The sequence below is a fragment of the Rhinolophus sinicus genome, chromosome 2, assembly GCF_057876585.1.
Source record: "Rhinolophus sinicus isolate RSI-liver-muscle chromosome 2, RSI-T2T, whole genome shotgun sequence".
Classification (NCBI taxonomy): Eukaryota; Metazoa; Chordata; class Mammalia; order Chiroptera; family Rhinolophidae; genus Rhinolophus; species Rhinolophus sinicus.
The window spans coordinates 106,473,120-106,495,102 of NC_142502.1; the positions used below are offsets into that span (position 1 = coordinate 106,473,120).

Consider the following 21,983-nt stretch of genomic DNA (forward strand, 5'->3'; position numbering starts at 1 on the left):
TCCGTCAGCGCTCTTCAGTGTTGAAGAGCGTTTGGAGGAGCTGCTGACAGTCTTCCCAGGTGGGGCAATGGGTGAGGAAGACAGACTCTATAATGTCTATCATGGCTTGTGGTTTCTCTTAGTATGCTGGGGTATGATGTTTCCAATTTAACAGGTCAGTGGTGGAGAAGGGCTAGTAGTAGATGATGGGGCGTCCTGGCTGGAGGGTCCCATTGTTTCCCACTTGGTCTGGCCCTCTGGTCTCTTGGAGCGGCAGCTGAAGTAGAGGTGTATCCCTGGACCTTAGTTGGCTACCAGGTCCTGGTGAGGGTTGGTGTTGAGGATCAGGGGCCTCCTGGGGAGGGTTTGGGAGGTCGGGTGTCGACTCAGGGGGTTCGGACGGAGGCGGAGTGTCTGGGAGTGCCGGGGACGCGTTAGCCGTTGGCCATGGAGCATATGGAGGTGGTATCGGCTCTTCATCAGGGTCTCCCTGGTATATGGTCTTAGTCGCCTCTCTCTAGGTGCGGCCTCACAGATTCCGTGCAACAAAGATCCTGGACTGTCCCTTATTATTGGAGCAGAACCATACCCAAGGAAGAGGGTTCAGGCTATTTCCAAGCATGAGTCAACGTAAGGGAACTGGTCTGGATATCTTGGGGTCCCAGTGACAACTATGTAGACTCAGAGAATCGTGGGGAAGTCAAGAGTGCCTTCTGGGGGTCATCCCATGTCAAAACCTGGCCATTCCAGCTCACATAAAGTGCAGAGATGTCCAGGGGTCATTTTGACCCTGTAGTCGCCTCTGAAACCTTTCCTGAAATTCTTTTTTTTTTTTAATTTAATTTTATTAAATTTATTGGGGTGACAATTGTTAGTAAAATTACATAGATTTCAGGTGTACAATTCTGTATTACATCATCTATAAATCCCATTGTGTGTTCATCACCCAGAGTCAGTTCTCCTTCCATCACCATATATTCGACCCCCCTTACCCTCATCTCCCACCCCCCACCCCCTTACCCTCTGGCAACCACTAAACTATTATCTGTGTCTATGAGTTTGTTTCTCATTTGTTTGTCTTGTTCTTTTGTTGTTTTTGGTTTATATACACATATCAGTGAAATCACATGGTTCTCTGCTTTTTCTGTCTGACTTATTTCGCTCAGCATTACTCTCTCAGGATCCATCCATGTTGTCACAAATGTTCCTGTATCATCTTTTCTTACCGCCGAATAGTATTCCATTGTGTATATATACCACAACTTCTTTATCCATTCATCTATCGAAGGACATTTTGGTTGTTTCCATGTCTTGGCCACTGAAAACAAAGCTGCAATGAACATTGGAGCACACATGTCTTTATCTCTAAATGTTTTCAGATTTTTTGGGTAGATACCCAGGAGAGGGATTGCTGGGTCATATGGCAATTCTATTCGTAATTTTTTGAGGAACCTCCACACTGCCTTCCATAACGGCTGCACCAGTCTGCATTCCCACCGACAGTGTATGAGGGTTCCTTTTTCTCCACAGCCTCTCCAACACTTGTTACTATTTGTCTTGTTGATGATAGCCATTCTGACTGGGGTGAGGTGATATCTCATTGTGGTTTTGATTTGCATTTCTCTGATGATTAGTGATGTTGAGCATTTTTTCATATGTCTATTTGCCATTTGTATGTCCTCTTTGGAGAAATGTCTCTTCAAGTCCTCTGCCCATTTTTCAATTGGGTTGTTTGTTTTTTTGTTGTTGAGTTGCATGAGTTCCTTGTATATTCTGGATACTAGCCCCTTATCGGAGGCACTGTTTGCAAAAATCTTCTCCCATTCAGTTGGTGGCCTCTTTATTTTGTCAATGGTTTCTTTTGCTGTGCAGAAACTTTTAAGTTTCATATAGTCCCATTCGTTTATTTTAGCTTTTACTTCCATTGCCTTTGGAGTCAAGTTCATAAAATGCTCTTTGAACCCAAGGTCCATAAGTTTAGTACCTATGTTTTCTTCTATGCAGTTTATTGTGTCAGGTCTTATGCTTAAGTCTTTGATCCATTTTGAATTAAGTTTGGTACATGGTGACAAATAGCAGTCCAGTTTCATTCTTTTGCACGTGGCTATCCAATTCTCCCAGCACCATTTATTGAAGAGGCTGTCTTTGCTCCATTGTATGTTTTTAGCTTCTTTGTCAAAAATTATCTGTCCATATTTATGTGGTTTTATTTCTGGGTTCTCAATTCTATTGCATTGGTCTATGTGTCTGTTTTTCTGCCAATACCATGCTGTTTTGATTATTGTAGCCCTGTAGTACAAGCCAAAGTCAGGAAGTGTGATACCTCCATTATTGTTCTTTTTCCTTAAGATTGCTTTGGCTATTCGGGGTCTTTTGTGGTTCCAAACAAATCTGATGATTCTTTGTTCTATTTCTTTAAAATATGCCATTGGGATTTTGATGGGGATTGCATTGAATCTGTATATTGCTTTGGGTAATATGGCCATTTTAACTATGTTGATTCTTCCAATCCATGAGCATGGAATGTCTTTCCATTTCTTTGTGTCTTCTTCAATTTCTTTCAAAAATGTCTTATAGTTTTCAGCATATAGGTCTTTCACATCCTTGGTTAAGTTTATGCCTAGGTATTTTATTCTTTTTACTGCAATTGCACAAGGAATTGTTTTTTGTATTTCTTTTTCTGAGATTTCATTGTTAGTATATAGGAAGGCAATGGACTTTTGTGCGTTGATTTTGTAGCCAGCAACTTTACTGTATTCGTTGATTGTTTTTAATAGCTTTTGATGGAGTCTTTAGGGTTTTCTATATATAGCATCATGTCATCTGCAAAGAGTGATAATTTAACTTCTTCATTCCCAATTTGGATGCCTTTTATTTCTTTCTCTTGCCTGATTGCTCTGGCAAGGACGTCCAACACTATGTTGAAAAGCAGAGGTGATAGGAGACATCCCTGTCTTGTTCCTGAACGTAGAGCAAAGGGCTTCAGTTTTCTCCATTAATTATGAGATTAGCAGAGGGCTTGTCATATATGGCCTTTATTATGTTAAGGTATTTTCCTTCTATACCTATTTTATTAAGCGTTTTAATCATAAATTGATGTATCTTGTGAAATGGTTTTTCTGCATCAATTGATATAATCATATGATTTTTGTCCTTTATTTTGTTTATGTGATGTATCACATTGATGGATTTGCGTATGTTGAACCATCCTTGTGCCCCGGGGATGAACCCCACTTGGTCGTGATGAATAATCTTTTTAATGCATTGTTGTATTCGATTTGCTAGAATTTTATTTAGGATTTTTGCATCGGTATTCATCAGAGATATTGGTCTGTAGTTTTCGTTTTTTGTGCTGTGCTTACCAGGTTTTGGTATCAGGGTAATGTTGGCCTCATAAAATGAGTTGGGGAGTACTGTTTCTTCTTCAATTTTTTGGAAGAGTTTGTGCAGAATTGGTATTAGATCCTCTTTGAAGGTTTGGTAGAATTCACTAGTGAAGCCATCTGGTCCCGGACTTTTGCTTTTGGGAAGGTTTTGGATGACTGATTCAATTTCGTTACTGGTGATCGGTCTGTTTAGATTTTCCAGTTCTTCATGGTTCAGCCTTGGAAGGCTATATGTTTCTAAGAACTTGTCCATTTCTTCTAGGTTGTTGTATTTGGTGGCATATAGTCCTTCATAGTATTCTTGGATGATCCTTTGTATTTCTGTGGTGTCCGTGATAACTTCCCCTTTTTCGTTTCTGATTTTGTTAATTAGTGTCTTCTCTCTTTTTATCTTAGTGAGTCCAGCCAAGGGTTTGTCGATTTTGTTAAGCTTTTCTAAGAACCAGCTCTTTGTCACATTTATTTTTTCTATTGTCTTTTTGTTCTCTATTTCATTTAGTTCTGCTCTGATTTTTGTTATTTCCTTTCTTCTGCTGACCTTGGGTTTCACTTGTTCTTCTTTTTCTAGTTCTTTAAGGTGTAACATGAAGTTATTTATTTGGGAGTTTTCTTGTTTCTTGAGATAGGCCTGTAATGAGATAAATGTCCCTCTTAAAACTGCTTTCGCTGCATCCCCAAAATTTTGGTAGGATGTATTTTCATTGTCATTTGTTTCTATGTATCTTTTGATCTCTCCTTTAACTTCTTCTTGACCCAGTCTTTCTTTAAAAGTATGTTGTTTTATCTCCATGTATTTGTGTTTTATCCCGATTTCTTTTTGCAGTTGATATCCAATTTCAAAGACTTGTGATCAGAGAATATGCTTGGTATGATTTCAATCTTCTTAAATTTGCTGAGACTGGTTTTATGTCCCAATATATGGTCTATCCTTGAGAATGTTCCGTGTACACTAGAAAAGAATGTATAGTCTGATGTTTTAGGATGAAGTGCTCTATAAATGTCAATCATGTCCATTTCATCTAATGTGTAATTTAGGGCTACTATTTCGTTATTTATTTTCTGTTTGGATGATCTATCCATAGCTGTCAATGATGTATTTAAGTCCCCTAGTATAATTGTGTTTTGGTCAATTTCTCCCTTTAGTTCTGTTAATAGTTGTTTGGTATATTTCAGTGCTCCCTGATAGGGGGCATAAATATTGATGACTGTTATGTCTTCTTGTTGTATAGTCCCCGTCACCACTATGAAATGTCCATCTTTGTCTCTTGTTATCTTTTTCACCCTGAAGTCTGTTTCATCTGATATCATTATGGCTACACCTGATTTTCTCTGGGTACCATTTGCTTGGAGTGTTAATTTCCACCCTTTCACTTTGAGCCTATGCTTGTCCTTGTAGCTGAGATGTGTCTCTTGGAGACAGCATATGGTTGGGTTTAGTTTTTTGATCCAATCTGCTACTCTGTGCCTTTTTATTGGTGAGTTCAGTCCATTTACATTTAGGGTGATTATTGATATGTGAGGATTTCCTGTCATTCTATCTATAGTTTTCTGGTGGGTCTATGTCTCCATTGTTTCTTTGCCTTTTTGTTGTTGTCTATTATTTCTGTGTCGTGATATTCTATGATGTTTCCCTCTGTTTCTTCTTTTATTACAGTATATATTTCAGTTCTGGATTGTTTTTGAGTGGTTACCCTTAAGTTTATGTAAAAGAAAGTTTGATATTTAGAGTATTCCATTTTCTTCAGCACGCTTACTTTCTCCATTCCTGTATTCCGGTTCAGGCCTTTACTCTCCCCCTTTTTGAGTTTTGGTTGCCACAAATTGTCCCTGTTGATGGTGGTCGAATAGCCTTCTTTAGTATTTCTTGTAGTGCAGGTTGTGTATTAGAAAATTCCCTCAGCTTTTGTATGTCTGGAAAGGTCTTTATTCCTCCTTCATATCTAAAGGATATCTTTGCTGGATATATTATTCTTGGCTCATGATTTCTCTGTTTCAATAGTTTGAATATTTGGTTCCACTCCCTCCTGGCTTGTAGAGTTTCTGCTGAAAAATCTGATGAAAATCGAATGGGCTTTCCTTTGTAAGTTACCGTCTCCTTTTCCCTGGCTGCTTTGAGGATTCTTTCTTTGTCGTTGATTTTAGACAGCTTCAATACAATGTGCCTTGGAGAAGGCCTGTTGGGATTGAGGTAACTAGGTGTTCTATTTGCTTCTTGGATTCGAGGGTCCAGTTCTGTCCACAAATTCGGGAAGTTCTCATCGACAATTTGTTTGAATATATTGTCTGTTCCCTTCTCTCTTTCTTCTCCTTCTGGTATGCCCATTATTCTTATATTGCTCTTTCTGATGGAGTCAGAAAGTTCTTGTAGAGTTCTTTCATTTCTTTTAAGTCTCAAGTCTATTTCTTCTTCTGTTATTTGTGTCATTTCCAGGTTTCTATCTTCAATGTCACTGATTCTTTGCTCCATCTGGTCAACTCTACTACCTAAGCTGGTTATTTCATTCTTAATTTCTTCTATTGAGTTCTTAATCTCCAGAAATTGTATTTGGTTCTTTTTTAAGATTTCAATCTCTTTCGTAAAATGCTCATGCTGTTCTTTGATTGAGTTTCTGAGTTCATTTAACTGCCTATCTGTGTTTTCTTGTATCTCATTGAGTTTTTTCAGACCTGCAATCTTGAATTGTCTGTCATTTAAGTCACATATTTCTGTATCTTTAAGTGCCTTCTCTGGAGATTTTTCACTTTCTTTCTGAGCTATCTTGTTGCCTTGGTTATTCATGGCGATTACTGGTTTACTATGTCTCTTCCTAGACATCTACAGGAGTGACTTCTGCAACAGGTTGATAGGAAGAGGTCTTTCTTTTGTTTTCCAGTACTTGTTGGTAGAATGTTTTATTATTTCTCCAACTGCAATCTGTTTTTCTTCTCCCACACGGTAGTGCTGTTTTCTCTGCACTATTCCTGCTTCTCACACAATGGGGGGATTCCCTGGGAGACGGACTTCTCCTCTGTTAATAGTTCATCTAGGTCACAGGGCGCAGTGTCCCGGTGGGTATGCAGAGTGCTTTTGATGTTCCAAAGCTCTTCCAGCTCCTGATTCAGAGCCCGTATGTTTCAGCAGTTCTGTTTACTCCTGCAGGGATCCGCCCAGATAGGTGGGGTCAGGGGCGGGGTGAGTTGTGAGAGGTGGCCCAGAGCAATGGCAGCGACCACCACCACAGCCAGTCCTGCTTCCACAGCTCCCTCCCCTTTGCCGGAACTAGTTGGGCTGTGAATCTGTGTCTGTGGTCCACAGTTCTCAAAACAGCAAATTTTCTGTTGTTTTGATCTGTCACTGCTACTGTTCTGCTTCTAGCACCGGGCAGGTGGGGGCGGGGCGAGCTCTGGGAGGGGAGGGAGGGGGCGGCTAGTCTCAGTGCCTAAGGCTTCCGTTCTCTGCTCGGCAGTGCGGGCTTAAACCACCGTTTTCAGCCTTTTTCCCTCAGTCTTTTCTCCGAGGTCTCTGCCGTGAGCGTTGGGTTCAGCTGTGTTATATGCTGCCCCCTCAGCCCTGTGGAGCCCTGGCGGAGCCCTAGCTGTCCGAGTTCTTCCCTCTCCCGCAGCTGCGGTGGTTCCGGGAAGCAGCGAGCTCGGCGCACTGAGCGACGTCTGCGTCCTGCGCCCGCGTGGCTCCGTCTCCGCGCACTTCGCTCTTTCCTCCTCCCTCCACTCGCGCAAATCTCCCACCTGTAGGTGATTTCAGTCGGTAGTGGGCCTCTTCGTCTTGCCTGTCTGCTGTGCAGGGAGTCCTTTGTGGAGTTTTTGTTGTTCGATTCTTTGTAAATTCCAGGGGAGCTTTACATAGGCTCACCTCACGCCGCCATTTTTCCGGAACTCCTGAAATTCTTTAACATACAGTCTAGAACCGTGGGCTTCCCGTGTTTCCCTCCCATGATGTTTGGTGTCGCACGGACAAGGGAAGGGTCTCAATGAGGCACCCGCCTGGCCATTTCCCTTGCGGGAACCTTGGGTACATCTTGGCTAAGGTGTGTCTGTATAAACCCCGGGCCAGGTCGCACTCCGAGAGTGCCAATCACCGTTATGCCTTACGATGCTACCATGGAAACGCAGGTTGGGGCTCACTCGGGTTCCGTAGCCGACAGGCCATGGATCCACACAGAATCCCTTTTGGGACCAAGCACACACACAGTCAGTCAGGGAGGAAAGACACCCTCCCCCGGAACGGCCCTAACTGGAGTCCGAAGTGGGACTCAGCGGGAGGTGATCAGGCTCCCCTCCTGCCCGTAGGCAGGTTTAACTGGGTCTGGGCCCGGGGGTCTTACTGTGTCTGATGTCCTGGTTGGTTGTCCGTCCTTTCTCCCTACTGGGGTCCGGCAGGGAGCCACTGGCCGAAACCGGTGGGAGGTCGCAGGTCCTGGGCCTGCCGAAATCAGCACAGCGCGCCTAGCCCCATCTTGGCTCTCCTGCCACCCTGCGGCCTGCCTCTTCCCAAACCGGTGGCTCAAAGGGCCAGCGCGGTTGGGTTCCCAGTCAGGGAACCAAATGTTGCAGAATCCAAGACCTCAAAGAACCCAAGAGGCACTCAGAGAGTTAGGAGAGTCAGCTTTATTACGCCGGCAGGCTCAGCGGGATCCTTCCCAAAAGACTGAGCCCCTAGCAAGGTTTTGAGCAGGTTTTTATGGGTTGGGGACTTTCTTGAATCGGGGAAGAGGCAGGTGTCCTCTGGTGATTGGCTCGGGGTGTGGCTTGGAGGGGGGTTATGAGAAAATGGGTTTGGGCTTAGGCTGGGGACTTCTCTCTCCACTTGGGCCACATTTCAGGTCGGTTCCACGTGGCAGGGAACCATTTTATGGTCAGGTTCCCTATCAGCTGGATCAACTAATTTAAAGACTGAGCACCCTGCCATTAATGCCTTTACAATAACTATCTTTACTTTTTCTTAGAATTTTCAAATTTGTTTCATTAAGAATGTCAAAAATAATGGCTAAAATGCTAATTTTCTTATTCAACATCATTTTCGAAAATATTTGCCTAATGAAATTGCTTCTCAAAGTGTTAGAAAAATGTGAATCTCCTGTCTCAGTCTATATACCTAGCTTGGCATCCTGACAATTTTGGTGTGATACAGTGGGCAGGCTCCGGGAGACACCCACCCGCCTTTCCTGGCCCTCGTTCTCTCCCACGCCCCCTCCCTCAGCACGCGGAAAGTCCACTGAGCCCTGGGCCAACCCAAGACAAACCCAGAGCACCAGGAACCCCTGCCAGCGGGGCCCCTTCAGCTCACCTAAAACGCTGCGATTTAGGATCCCAGGCGGCTGAGACCTCGGTGAGTGCAGCCCAGTGCGGCTGGACAGTCTGAGCCACCGAGCGTTAGGGCCCCAACCCCAGAGGCACCCAGACCCCTGCCGCCTTCCCCGCAAAGCGGGCATCTCGCCCAGGAGCAGCGCAGCTCACACCCCGCTCCGGGAGACGCCCATCCGCCTCCCTTCCAGGCTTCTTCCTTCAGGTCCGGTTCTCTCCCACCAGTGACCAGATTTGCAGACCTGTTGGCAGAGTTCCGCCACCTCCGCCTCTCAGAAGCAATGTCAGGCCTCAGGGGAATCACTCAGAGTCCAAACTCGCTTAGCGCTGCAGCCTTTGTAATCTCCTGCTGCTCGTACTGACTCTACCAGCCAGCCTGGGGGTTACACTAAACACCATCTAACTGTACACTTTAAAGGGGTGAATTATGTCGTGGCTGTTCGCTTGTGGGCGGCGAAAGATTCACGAGAGTCAGATATAAATACAGAAGATTTATTAAAGTAAGAGGAGAGTCGGCTGGGCAGAGTCTGCTGGAAAGTACTGCCCCGCGTCTTTGTTTCATCCTTAGTTTTATATTTTCAGGATGTACATTTCTTAAGCCTGTAGTGAAATTTTCTAGAGAGTTAGGCTTTGTCAGTTGGGGTGAAGGAAGCATATGTTATGTAAATTTAAGTTGGAGCTAGGAGTGGATCCCACACAGATGCAAAGCCTTTCCCAAGTCACAGGGCCAGCAATGGGCTCAAGTAAATAGAAACATTAAAACTGGTCTGCATAGTAAGTGTGTAGGAAGTAGAATCATTTACAGTTGGTGGAAAGGAAGCAGAGGAAAGAAAGAAAAAAGCTTTCAAAAAGTTCCAAGCTACATTACACTTGTTAAATCAAATTATACCAGAGATTCAAACCTCAGATTTAATGCCACCATTACAATCCCTCTGTCTTGACATTCCCCCATCTCTGATCAGCAATGAAAAATCTTTAGTATTTGGGATGAGGGTCCATCTTCTGTAACAGCTTCAGAGTTGGGCAGGGGCGTAGAGCTGTCCCTACCTACGAGATTGCTGGTCAAAAACGGTGGAACAACTGGGACTTGGAAAATCCTGGTGGCTCTGTCTAGAAACTGGATTGGGGTGGGGGCTCCAGACTGTGAGGTGGGGCTCTGATCTCTGGGGCTGAAGGATGTTTCAGGATCGTCTGCGGGGATGGGCTGGAAGCCTTGCATGAGCATAATTTGGTCGTGGAGGCGCGGTGGTGTTTAAGTGCCTTAAAACATCAGTCAATCATGACTTACCTGCTTGCTTCTTAAAGAGGAGCGTGACTCCTTCCGTTGATTCACAGGAATAGGTGTCTGTGGCATCTTCAGGTGCTGTTGTTTCCAGGCTGGAGTCTGGCTCAGGCGCAGGCTTTATCTGAGTAAAGTGTATCCAGGACAGGTGTCCAAGCCGTGGGCATTGATAGGATCACCTGGAAAGGACATGTCCAAGTTGGTTGAAGAGGTTTTGCTTGGTGGGGGAGGGCCTTCAGAAAGACCCAGGCTCCAGGATTGATTCTTGGGTGTTCCAGGTAGGTAGGGAGCAGTCTGGGGCTGGAAGGTGTGTCTTAGCATATAAATGTAGTTCCTTAAGTGTTTGACCTAGGAGGACATATAAGCTAAAGCATTGAACTCGGCGTGTAATAGGAGGTCTGTGGATAAGAATGGTCTCCCATAGAGTAGGTCAAAGGGGCTGAGATGTATGTCTGAGCCAGGACTAATTCTAAGCCTTAGGAGAGCTAGGGGAAGAAGCTGGACCCAGGAGAGTTGTAGTTCCTGGGTGAGCCTGGTGTGGTGTTTCTTGAGGAGCCCATTAGCTCTTTCTACCTTCCCTGAAGATTGGGGGTGCCAGGCAGAGTGTAAGTGGTAGGCAGTTTGGAGGGCCTCCCAGACCTGCTGAGTGATCTGGGAGATAAAAGCTGCTCCATTGTTGCTCTGTAAAGAAGGGGTAGACCAAAGTGGGGGATGATTTCCTGCAGTAAGGCCTGGGTAACCTCTGAGTCTTGCTCTATTTTCCAAGGAATGGCTTCAACCCAGCCTGTGAAAGTGTCAATGAAAATGAGGATATTACAGTATCCCTTGCAGGGAGGCATATGAGTAAAATCTATCTGCAGTCTTCTCCTGGGAGTTGTCCTCTTCTCTGATGGATTCTAAGAGGAGAGGAGATTACAGTGTCCTTTAGGGTTAGTTCTAAAGCATATGGGACAAGTCTGGAGATATTCTGTCCTATGAAATGCTGCTCAATGATTTCAGTGAGTGCTTAAGCTCCATGGTGGGTGGTATTGATAAAATGATGTTGGATCTGCTGGCAGTTTCTTGGTGTGGGCCAGGATAGCGTCTCGTGAGACCGAAGAATGGAAACACGGACCCAGGAGAGGCAAGAGTTTTACAAAGAGGATAGTTTATTGAAAGCAAAGGATTAGAGCTCACAAGTGGGAGGGGGTCCCGAATGGGGGTGGCCAGTGACTGAGGCAAAAACTCTTACTTTTATACCTTCCGTCGCCTGCTTGGGGAGGGGGGCTGGAGCCTTCTAAGGGAATTCATCTATCAGGTTCTTCATGTTTGCCCATCCTGAAGGGATTAACGAAATAACCCATTCCTATCTATCAGATCTGCTCCTTTGTCAGCCAGAAGGGATTTGAGATTATCTATTAACCTCAAGGCATATTCTCATATCTCTGTCCTGGAGTGAAGGAGACATTCCAGGGCCTGCAGTTTCAGGATACGGCTGCTTTTTTGTTTATTCCACCAGGGACCCCCCCCCCCCCCCCCCCCCCCGTCTACCTAGCAACATGCTCCCTAACCTGCCTCAGTATGATGGAAGTGATAGAGAAATTTCCATTGGGAGGCTCCTGGGATTCACAGCTTTCCCTGTGGATCTATGAGCCAGCCCTGGGGGCTGGGTGTATAACCCTTCTCCCAAGCCTTAGGGCCTCCTGTGGTGTGTAATTAGGTTGAAAAGCAAAGCCGGTTGAAAGGAGGGGAAGGACCTTAATAGTAGACAGGGCAGCCGCTTGGCTGTTTTGTCTGCAGAATTGTGGCCTTGGGAGATCTCATCTGTGTTGGACTGCTGTCCCCTGCAGTGAATAACAGCTACTCTGGCGGGGGACAAAACTGGTTCGAGTAATTGGAGGATCTTGGCCCCATGTCTAATGGGGCTGTCTGGGCTCTGAGGAAACCCCCTCTAGCCAAACTGCTGCCTGAGCATGGAGGATATGGCGGGCACACTTAGAGTCAGCATAGATGACAACTCTGAGGTGTTTGGCGAGGAGGAGCACTCTGGTTAGAGCGATGAGCTCGGCCTTCTGCGCTGATGTTGAAAGGGGAAGGGGTTTCGCCTCAATTATCTCTGATGTGGAGACAACTGCGTAACTCACCTTCCGCTGCCCCTGACTAATGAAACTACTTCCATCCATGAACCACATGGCATCAGGGTTTGGGAACAGGGTGTCCTCTAGGTCTTGCTGGGCAGAGTGGGAGAGGTTTCGGGCCTCTAAGCATCTGTGCTCTTCTGGGGTGGATGGATCCCTTAGAAGGGTGGAGGGGTTTAACGTATTGCAGGGCTTAATAGTTAAGTCTGGGGAGTCAAACAGCAGGGTTTGGTATTGAGCTGACTGTTTGACAGCCAGTGAGGAGCCTTAGCATGGAGGATATCTATTACCTGATGAAGAGTATAAATGTTCAGAGGCTGATTAAAAGTGAATTTTAAGGCTTCCCTTAAAAGTAGAGCTAAGGCAGCTAGAATTCTTAAACAAGGAGGCCAACCTTTCGCTACTAAATCTATGTTTTTTGCTAGGTAGGTGACTGGCCGTGGAGCTGCTCCTAAGGTCTGAATAGGAAGTTGTAAAGCAATTCCTCTCCTCTCCGAGATATAAAGTGAGAAAGGCTTGGAGAGGTTGGGGAGGGCTAAGGCTGGGGTCTCAGTAAGAGCCTTTTAGAGAGAACGGAATGCCCACTCTAATTCCGTGTTCCAGTATAAAGGTTCGTAATCTGGACCTTTTAAAGCCTTGTATAAAGGTTTGGCTATGACTCCGAACTGGGAAATCCAGATCTGGCAATATCCAACCATACCTAGTGTCGCGAAAAACATCCAGCCTAAGAGAAAGCTTATAAGAGTTTATTTGAGTCAAACTGATGATAATTGCCGGGAAGCAAAATCTCAACGGATTGAGAAAATGCTCTGCAAAATGGTGGTTTGCAGCTTATTTTATACATAGAATCAAAGGAGGAGGGTTACATGAAATCCACTGGTGGTAAATGAAGTGTAGGGAGAAAGCAAAGCGGGGATGTCTCTGGGCTTGGATAAAAGTAAATTGGAGAGACAGGTACTTCTTTCACATAGGTGGGTACACGACAGTTAATAGTTCTCATAGAGATGTTAATCAAGGGACAGGAACAATAATGAGGGATTCTGTACTTTCCTGCTCTGGTCCAGAAAAAGGGATTACTGACATTCCAAGGATGTCATCTTAGGTGCAAAAAGACAATAGACAGGCCCACTTAAAGGCACAGATTAACTTTATGAAGGAAGCTAAAGATGTGACTTCCCGCCATGGCTCACTCAGTTATGAAATTTTTATGCTCACACCATCTTATGTGGTGATTTTCAGTCTCTTGAGCTTGTCAGGTTTAACATGTGGCCCTTTTCCGTCCACACTTCTCCGTTTTGGTTGTAAATCAATCTGAAGGATGCATTGATGACCATGCTTTTGGTTGGATAGTGTGGTCCCACGGTGCTAGGAAGGCTTATTCCTAGGAAGTCTTAGTGTCAGCGTTTGTCTTGCTGAGTGTTGGACCATTGGGGGTGGGGCAAGACCCTAACCTTAGATGGCAGTCACAGCCAAATTATTTATTTATAGTTAAAAGAAAATGTGAGCAAATGGGAGGCAGTCAGATCTTATGTGTCTAAATTAAATATACTTTGGATCATTTCTAATCTCTGAGCTATCATGATCTGAGTTTTTTTTTCTTCTTCTTCTGTCTGTTTTATGTTGCTTTTTGTATCTAGTACAACATGTACAAACTAGGACCAAGAACAATAGTATTAAACCAGTAACACTGATTAGGAGCAGAAAATGTCTAATATTAGAGACCTGAGTCTGAGGGGAGCAAACATCCTAGCCCACCAAGAACCTTTAGCTTTACATGTATTATCATAATGTGTTTATTAAGCTAATAATATATTTTCCTGTCTCATTTACTGTTATTTGTACCTTATACTAAGTTTGGCTAGATGAATGAAGACTTTTTATTAGTTTATGATCTAGAAGTTCTAATTTTTCTTTTGGCCAATTAGTTTCCATACAAAGAACTTCATGGGGAGGATTAAGTTCAATTTCCCAATATATTGGATTTTCAGTATCAATGTTATCATGAGTTTTATTGACCTCAGGCAAAGTTAATTTGTCTATGATTTGAGTATTATACTATATTCCCGTAGCATTTACTGTAAACCTGGTGTCATTACAATAGAAATTAGTATGACAAGAAGAATTTTCTAACGCTTCCTGATAAAAAGTTCCCCTTCCCGTATACCAGATGTTGTTGTTTGTTGGGGTGGGTACAATAGGTCAGGATTGGGTGAATTCAGAATTCCATATAGATTGGGGACATAACCATTCACCTTTTTTATTTAACATGGCCTATCTACTTCCCATTGGAAGCACGCAAGTGTCATACATTAATCTGATTTCTAAGGCTGTAAGAATTCAATGGTATAAATTACAATTACTACCTAAAGATTTCTAGAGTCCAGGAGGACAGTAAGAGTTTCATAAATAAATTTTCTGTGCCTCAGCAGCCATTATAGAGGGCCATTTTTTATAATATACATCCACTTTATCTTTTATCTGAATTCATATAGTTAGTAGTCTGTGTTGAGTTAGGGGATAAGTATAATTGGGTTTTAATATTTATGCATATAGAATTTCTTTCGCAATATTTTTCTTTTCCACTAACCTTCGTGCAAGTTCACTCATCCTTCTCAGTTTGTCTGTCTCCTTTTCCTCATTCAGAAATAATCAACTTACCAGGACAAATGACTTTCTTTTTTTTTTTAACTTTTCTCAAAAATACACATACACATCCCTTTTTTTCTATAATAACATTCCTTCTAAATTTTAAAACCATAAAAATTATTATTGATAATAAAGAAGTTATCTTATATACCTTTAGCAACTATTTACAGTTGGGTTATATAAGTACAGGGTTTGAGAAAAGCCTAAAGAACAAGTATAATTATCATTAGTACTACTATTATTAGTAGACAGGTAAAGGCAATCAAACACATGGTTATTTTAAGTTCAGTATCAATTATGTAGATATATAGGCCTTCTAGATGTCTTGGGTTAGCTGTCTACCCCTGATGTCAGCAGCTTCTCATCCTTGAAGAGTCTTTGATATCCGCTGATAGGTCCCTTCTGACAAGGTTGGAGTCTTTGATGTCTTGTGTAATGGACAAAATTTCCTGGTTGTGAGTCGTGGTCTTTGAAGTCCTTGTCTCTCGGGAGCACACTGAAGTGATTCAGTAATTTATTAACTTCGTTAAGATAATTGGTTAAGTCCTTGATAATAATGTAGAATGTCTCCTTCTAGTAAGATTGGTTCATATGTCCCTTCACATAATGTGAACAATGACCCATGAGGCGAAAAGCTGTGTTTACCAAAAGGAACATCTCAGGTTGAGAAGCACGATAATGAGAGCTTTTGGCCAAGGGAGATTAAAAGCTTTTGAAAATTTACCTAGTTGAGTGTTTTTTTTTCTTTGTTTTTTTTTCTTTTTTTTAAGATTTTATTGGGGAAGGGGAACAGGACTTTATTGGGGAACAGTGTGTACTTCCAGGCCTTTTTTCCAAGTCAAGTTGTTGTCCTTTCACTCTTAGTTGTGGAGGGTGCCGTTCAGCTTCAAGTTGTTGTCCTTTCAGTCTTAGTTGTGGAAGGCACAGCTCAGCTCCAGGTCCAGTTGCTGTTGCTAGTTGCAGGGGGCACAGCCCAATATCCCTTCTGGGAGTCGAGGAGTCGAACCGCCAACCTTGTGGTTGAGAGCCCACACTCCAACCAACTGAGCCATCCAGGAGCTCAGTGGCAGCTCAGCTCAAGGTGCCATGTTCAATCTTAGTTGCAGGGTTGAGAGCCCACTGGCCCATGTGGGAATCGAACCAGCAGCACGGAGCTCCAACTGCCTGAGCCACTGGGCCGGCCCCACCTAGTTGAGTTATAATTTACCATTTGTACATTCTACCAATCCAGAGGACTGGGGTGATAAGCACAATGAAAATTCTGTAAAATAAGCCAAATATTACAAATAGATTATATTATTGGCCCAGTGAAATGAGTCTCTCAGTTACTATGTAACTCACATGGAATTCTCTAATTGAGGATTATTTGTTATTATTTTAAATAACTTCTTTATCATTAAGGCTGTTGCTCTCCTGCAAGGGAATGTCTCAACCCAGTGAGACAACATACAAATCATGACGAATACATATTTGTATCCTTGATGTGGTGGCATTTGAATAAAATCCAATCACCATACCTCAAATAGATCTAACAGAAATGGAAAATGTCCTTGGGACCTATGGAGTGATTTTCCAGGGTTATATTTTGGACAGATAGAACATCTGCTATACACTTTATGAGCCTCAGTAGGAGGTTTCTAATAAAATTTACTATATGAAACCATTTTTCCCAGACCCCAATGTGCTAGTTCATGTACATGCTAAGCTATATCTGTTTGGGTATAAGTTCCCTCTTTTGTTATCATATTTTCTTTTCTTCTGCAGCTGCCCATTGGAACTGTAAACGTCTTTTATTGATTTAATAGGGAGAATAAACATTCTCAAGTTTGGATAATTGGGCTGTTTATTGCTGCCGGTCTAGCTGCAGTATCAGCTAAATTATTTTTTCCTTCTATGATGGCAGCCTTAGAATGTCCTGGAATTTTGATAATTGCGAATTGTTTTGGTTGCTGTACGACATCTAATTAAAATTCTGCAGCCTGTTTTCCATCCTTATAGATTGCCCTAAGGAAGTTAAGAAGCCTCACTACTTCCACAAGTTGTGAGCTACACCAAAGGTATAGCAACTATCAGTGTAAATATTAGCTATTTGATCTTTGGCTCACTTTTAAGCTCCTGTTAAATCAATTAATTTAGCTTGTTAAGCTGATCTTATTTAAGTAAATAAGAAACTTAAACTTATGTTTACTGTCGTGGAGGGCTTCCTGCGGGGTCTCTGGTCCTGCTCCCCACATAAGAACGCAGGACACCGTGAGGCCAAAAAGGAACACCCATGGAGCGATAGGTAAGGGAGTCATACCACTATATTCTCGCTGGCGGCTGGGTTGGAGACACAGGAAGCAGGAGCCACACTGTTCACAATCCTCGCTGCACCACTTGCAGGCTCAACCACCATCTTCTTGCTAGCCCCCATTTTTCTGCTAGCCTAGCCACAGCAGTTATATTAGTGGCCAATGGCTCACTGGTTACAGTTGACGGCCAACTAGCCACAGCTGATGGCCATCCAATCACAGTTGATGGCCATTTACTACCTGAGCCAGCAGCTTTCTGTGTGAGGCTGAGAGCCTGGAAACTGCTTTTTGGGGTTCTGTCCCCACATTTACCGTGAAAGTTATTGCATTTAGCATAAGAATAAATCATCCGCATATTGAATGAGAGTAGAATTTCTGGAAAATTCAACATTATTTAAATCAGCTTTTAGTATCTGAGAGAAATAGGTGGGACTCTCTGTATACCCCTGGGGTGTTACTGTCCAAGTAAACTCTGATCTTCCCAGGTGGAAAAGCAAAGAGGTATTTCCTGCCTTTTATTTTACAGGAATGCTGAACCAAAACATTTCTTGTGCTTAAATGAAAGCAGGTTTTACCTTATTTGTTTTATAAATTGGATATGTAAGATCCTTTTCAAGCACAGACTCTCATTGCTAAACAATTTTTGAAAAACCTGATCAAAATTATTTGGAGGAATACCATATAAACATTGTAAAAAAATTTTTTAAATGTATCCCAGGCTATACTTTATGAATTGTATTTCTATATGGAATGAAAAAAAAAAATGAATCAATACATCCTCATCATTTTTCATTGTTTGATTAAAGTGCTTGCATTGAATTTGTGAGCCAATACAAATTTTGTGTGGCATGTTAGCATTTTCGACCAACAACCATATTCAAGCACTGTGCTAGGAAATTTATAACCACTATGTCTAGTTAATTCATTATAATTGCTATTATTTTAAATCTAGTAATCCAAGAGTTGGTAAGCTTTTTTCTATAATGATTCACTCCATAAATCTATCACTGAAAAATATTGGCAGTACACACAGGAATAGCTGATAACAGGGTATGTGGATCTGGAACCACATGATATCTGTTTCTACCTCAGATCCTGTGCAAATCTCCAGTCTTTCTCATTGGGTTTCTTTACTGGAAGGATAGGAGAATTACAGGTGCTCATATATGGAATTATAAGCCCCCCTTTTAAAGGTAATCTTGTACAATGAGGTAATACCAGCTGGTGTAACAGTGGGCTATAACCATTCCAATACCCATTAGGCTAAGTTTCCTTACACTGGCATATACTCTGACACCGAGGAGGGCAAGTGAACTCCAGCAGTCCTAAAATACAGAAGTCTACATAACTAATAGCAAAACTTAGTTCTTAGATTTAGTTCTCTTGAGTAACTAAAGACCTAATTAAGACAATGTGAAACATATTTTGATGACACATAATTGTTTTCAGGCAGAAAACTTTCTCACAGTATCAGTAGCAGACCAGCAGTCTTGTAACAGACTTTCTTAGCAGAGAAAGAAAATTTAACTAATTTTGTACCAGCTTACTTTTAATATTTAAATTTATTTAATTAATCACATTTCGCTTAACCATTACAAAAATTCTTTCAAGATTTTCCTTTATAAAACTTCTATAACTTTCCCAGTTCCTCTTAGTTTTTGTCTCGTTGAAAATGATTGTTTTCCCAATCTGATTCATTTAGTCCTAAATACATTTCACCCTTCTGGGAGGATATGTGAGCACCACTGATGAGAAAGTCTCACACTATCAGGTGAATTGGGGCAGATTTGAGTAGTAAAAACACATGTTGCCCCTTAACATTTCCTAGCTGGAGAGGAATAGGTTCTGACTGAAACAGACATTGGTTGATTAGATGTCCCTACCATTTGTACAGTAGCTTTACTCAAAGGGAGAGGGCAACTTAGCCAGGTGGTGTGTGGGGACAGAACCCCAAAAACTAGTTTCCAGGCTCTCAGCCTCACATAGACAGGTGCTGGCTCAGGTAGTAAATGGCCAACTGTGATGGGATGGCCATCAGCTGTGGCTAGTTGGCCGTCAGCTGTAACCAGTGAGCCATTGGCCACTAATATAACTGCTGTGGCTACGCTAGCAGAGAGAGGGAGAGAGAGAAGGAGGAAGAGAGAAAAAGATGGGGGACAGCAAGAAGATGGCGACTGGGCTGGCAAGTGTGGATGGCGGTTTGCGGACAGTGTGGATCCAGCCTCCAGTGAGAGTATAGTGCCGCCAGAGAGAATATAGTGGTATGACTCCCCTACTTATGGCTCCGTGGGTGTTCCTTGTTGGCCTCACCATATCCTGCGTTCTTGTATGGGGAGCGGGAGCAGAGACCCCGCCTGACATGGTGCTAACAGATAAAGTAGCCCCAGTGTTAGTAAGAAGGGGAAATTCCCTCATAGTCCTTGGAACAGCCCTATGCTTGCTTCTATTTCCTTTCTTTTTCTAAATCCTATTTTAGTTTTCCACAATCCGTAAGGTGACTTGTCTTTTCACAATCACAGCAGATTCCTCTACAGGAGTTTCCCTAGCAAACCTTTAATAATTCTGTTGCTTTGCTTTCAGAAACTAGTAGATGCATTAATTGGAATAAATCAGAAAAGCCAGGATTGTATGTTTTAACAGTTAACTCAAATTCCTTTGCAAACTCATCAGGGTCCTAGAGAGGGTTGGGGGAATCTTTAGATGTCTTAGTTCTGCCTGCATACAACCACCGATTCCCGTCCGTCCAAGACCAGCTAGCTCCTCTCCAAAGGGAGATGCAACAGGGGTACAGGGGTGTGGGGGCAGAGCCCCAGAAAGTAGTTTCCAGGCTCTCGGCCTCACATAGACAGGTGCTGGCTCAGGTAGTAAATGGCCATCAACTGTGATGGGATGGCCATCAGCTGTGGCTAGTTGGCCGTCAGCTGTAACCAGTGAGCCATTGGCCACTAATATAACTGCTGTGGCTACGCTAGCAGAGAGAGAGAAGAGAGAAAATGGGGGCTGGCAAGAAGATGGCGGCTGGGCTGGTATGGATGGCGGTTTGCGGACAGTGTGAATCCAGCCTCCATTGAGAGTATAGTGCCGCCAGAGAGAATATAGTGGTATGACTCCCCTACCTATGGCTCCGTGGGTGTTCCTTTTTGGCCTCACCATATCCTGCGTTCTTGTATGGGGAGCGGGAGCAGAGACCCCGCAGGCCTCCCTGCACGACAAATGGCGCAGCGAGCAGGGTCTCCCGCATGACAAGGGGGGAGGAATAGGAAAAGGAGAGCAAGTCCGGACAGAGTAAAGCACACAGTGGGGCAGCCAAAGAGGGAAGCCAAAGAGGGAAGAGTGGGGTGTTGGCATTGAGCAGCTTTAGAAACCCTCTTTAGTTCAGAGACAGTTTCCAAAGTTTTCTTATTTCCTGGAGAGAAGGACGTCTCTCTGTACCCTTTCAGAGTCTTCTTTCTATTTGGCAACTGAAGTAAGCCTCCCATTCCATTCAGTTTGATTTTTAAGCCGGCTTTTTCTAACTGTACACACAAGAATTAATTTCGATGTTAAAAGAGCTCCATTTTGGGCCGGCCCAGAGGCTCAGGTGGTTAGAGCTCCATGCTCCTAGCTCCGAAGGCTGCCAGTTCGATTCCCACAGGGGCCAGTGGGCTCTCAACCTCGAGTCCCACAAGCAATGGTGGGCAGCGCCCCTTGCAACTAAGATTGAACACGGAACCTTGAGCTGAGCTGCTGCTGAGCTCCCGGATGGCTCAGTTGGTTGGAGCGCATCTTCTCAACCACAAGGTTGCAGGTTCGACTCCCGCAAGGGATGGTGGGCTGTGCCCCCTGCAACTAGAAAAATGGCAACTGGACCTGGAGCTGGGCTGCGCCCTCCACAACTAAGACTGAAAGGACAACAACTTGAAGCTGAACGGCACCCTCCACAACTAAGAGTGAAAGGACAACAACTTGACTTGGAAAAAAGGCCTGGAAGTACACACTGTTCCCCAATAAAGTCCTGTTCCCCTTCTCCCCAAGAAAATCTTAAAAAAAAAAAAAAAAAAGAAAAGAAAAAGAGCTACATTTTGGCCATCTTAAGTTGATATCACTTCTAGCTAAACCTTTCCATATCTGTAAGGACTTGCAAGACTCCTAGGAACTGTACATCTGCAGGATAATAAATGGGGCTGGGGTCTGAGAGCTTACTGGCCTTGGAGGCATGATTTCCCATGCTGGTTTTTAGTTTTCTTTTGAGATCTGCAAAGTCTGAATATCACTAGAAATTTGGAGAGATAGAACGTCTACTATACACTTTATGAGCTACAGTAGCTCATTTCTAGTGATAGTGTGTAGTGGGTTGAAGTGTGCTGCTTATGGATTGAGCTCCAAGGGGCTGTCACCTCCCAAGTCACTTCACCACTCTTTATGTGCCTCGGTTTCTCTCCCCAGCTATCTAGTACAACCGTGAGGACTCACAGCGCTAAATAACCAGCCTTTATGTTGTGTGCGTCCCTGGATGAATCAAATATTTAATTACAGTTGTGTTTGAAATCCATGGGGCTACTGCACGTTTTGAGGAGTACCCTCAAACACCTCCACAAAGATTCTTAGTCACCTAAGAATGCCCAAAATTTGAGCTGGAGGGAGTAAATGCCCACTATCTTTGGAGTTGAACAAGTTCAGACTCTCATTTATCCAGCAAAAGGTTTTTGTTCAGACTCTCCATAAGCAATTCCAATTGAAAGGCCAAAATAATAACCAAGCCACCCATTTTTTTGTCCTGTCCCTGAGTTATCTTGTCCTCAACCTGGGTTATTTCAATCCTTAACCTTTAACTGCCACCTCAAGGATTTATAAACAAGCAAACAAACAAACAGCTCAAATAAAGTCAGGGCCCCCTACCTTAAAACAGAGAGGTTCAGAATTCTAAGACAAACTCACCCAAGTTCACCCACTGCGAAGCAGAGAGCTGGTGGGGCACAAAGGGCTCCTGCTGGTACCCAGC

General features: G+C 43.4%; 1 pseudogene; it reads right to left on the bottom strand.

Annotated features, from left to right (window-relative positions):
• Positions 1 to 282: 282 nt before the first annotated feature.
• The window catches only part of LOC148758874 (di-N-acetylchitobiase pseudogene), a 63,288-nt pseudogene continuing 41,587 nt past the window's right edge, over positions 283 to 21,983 (bottom strand).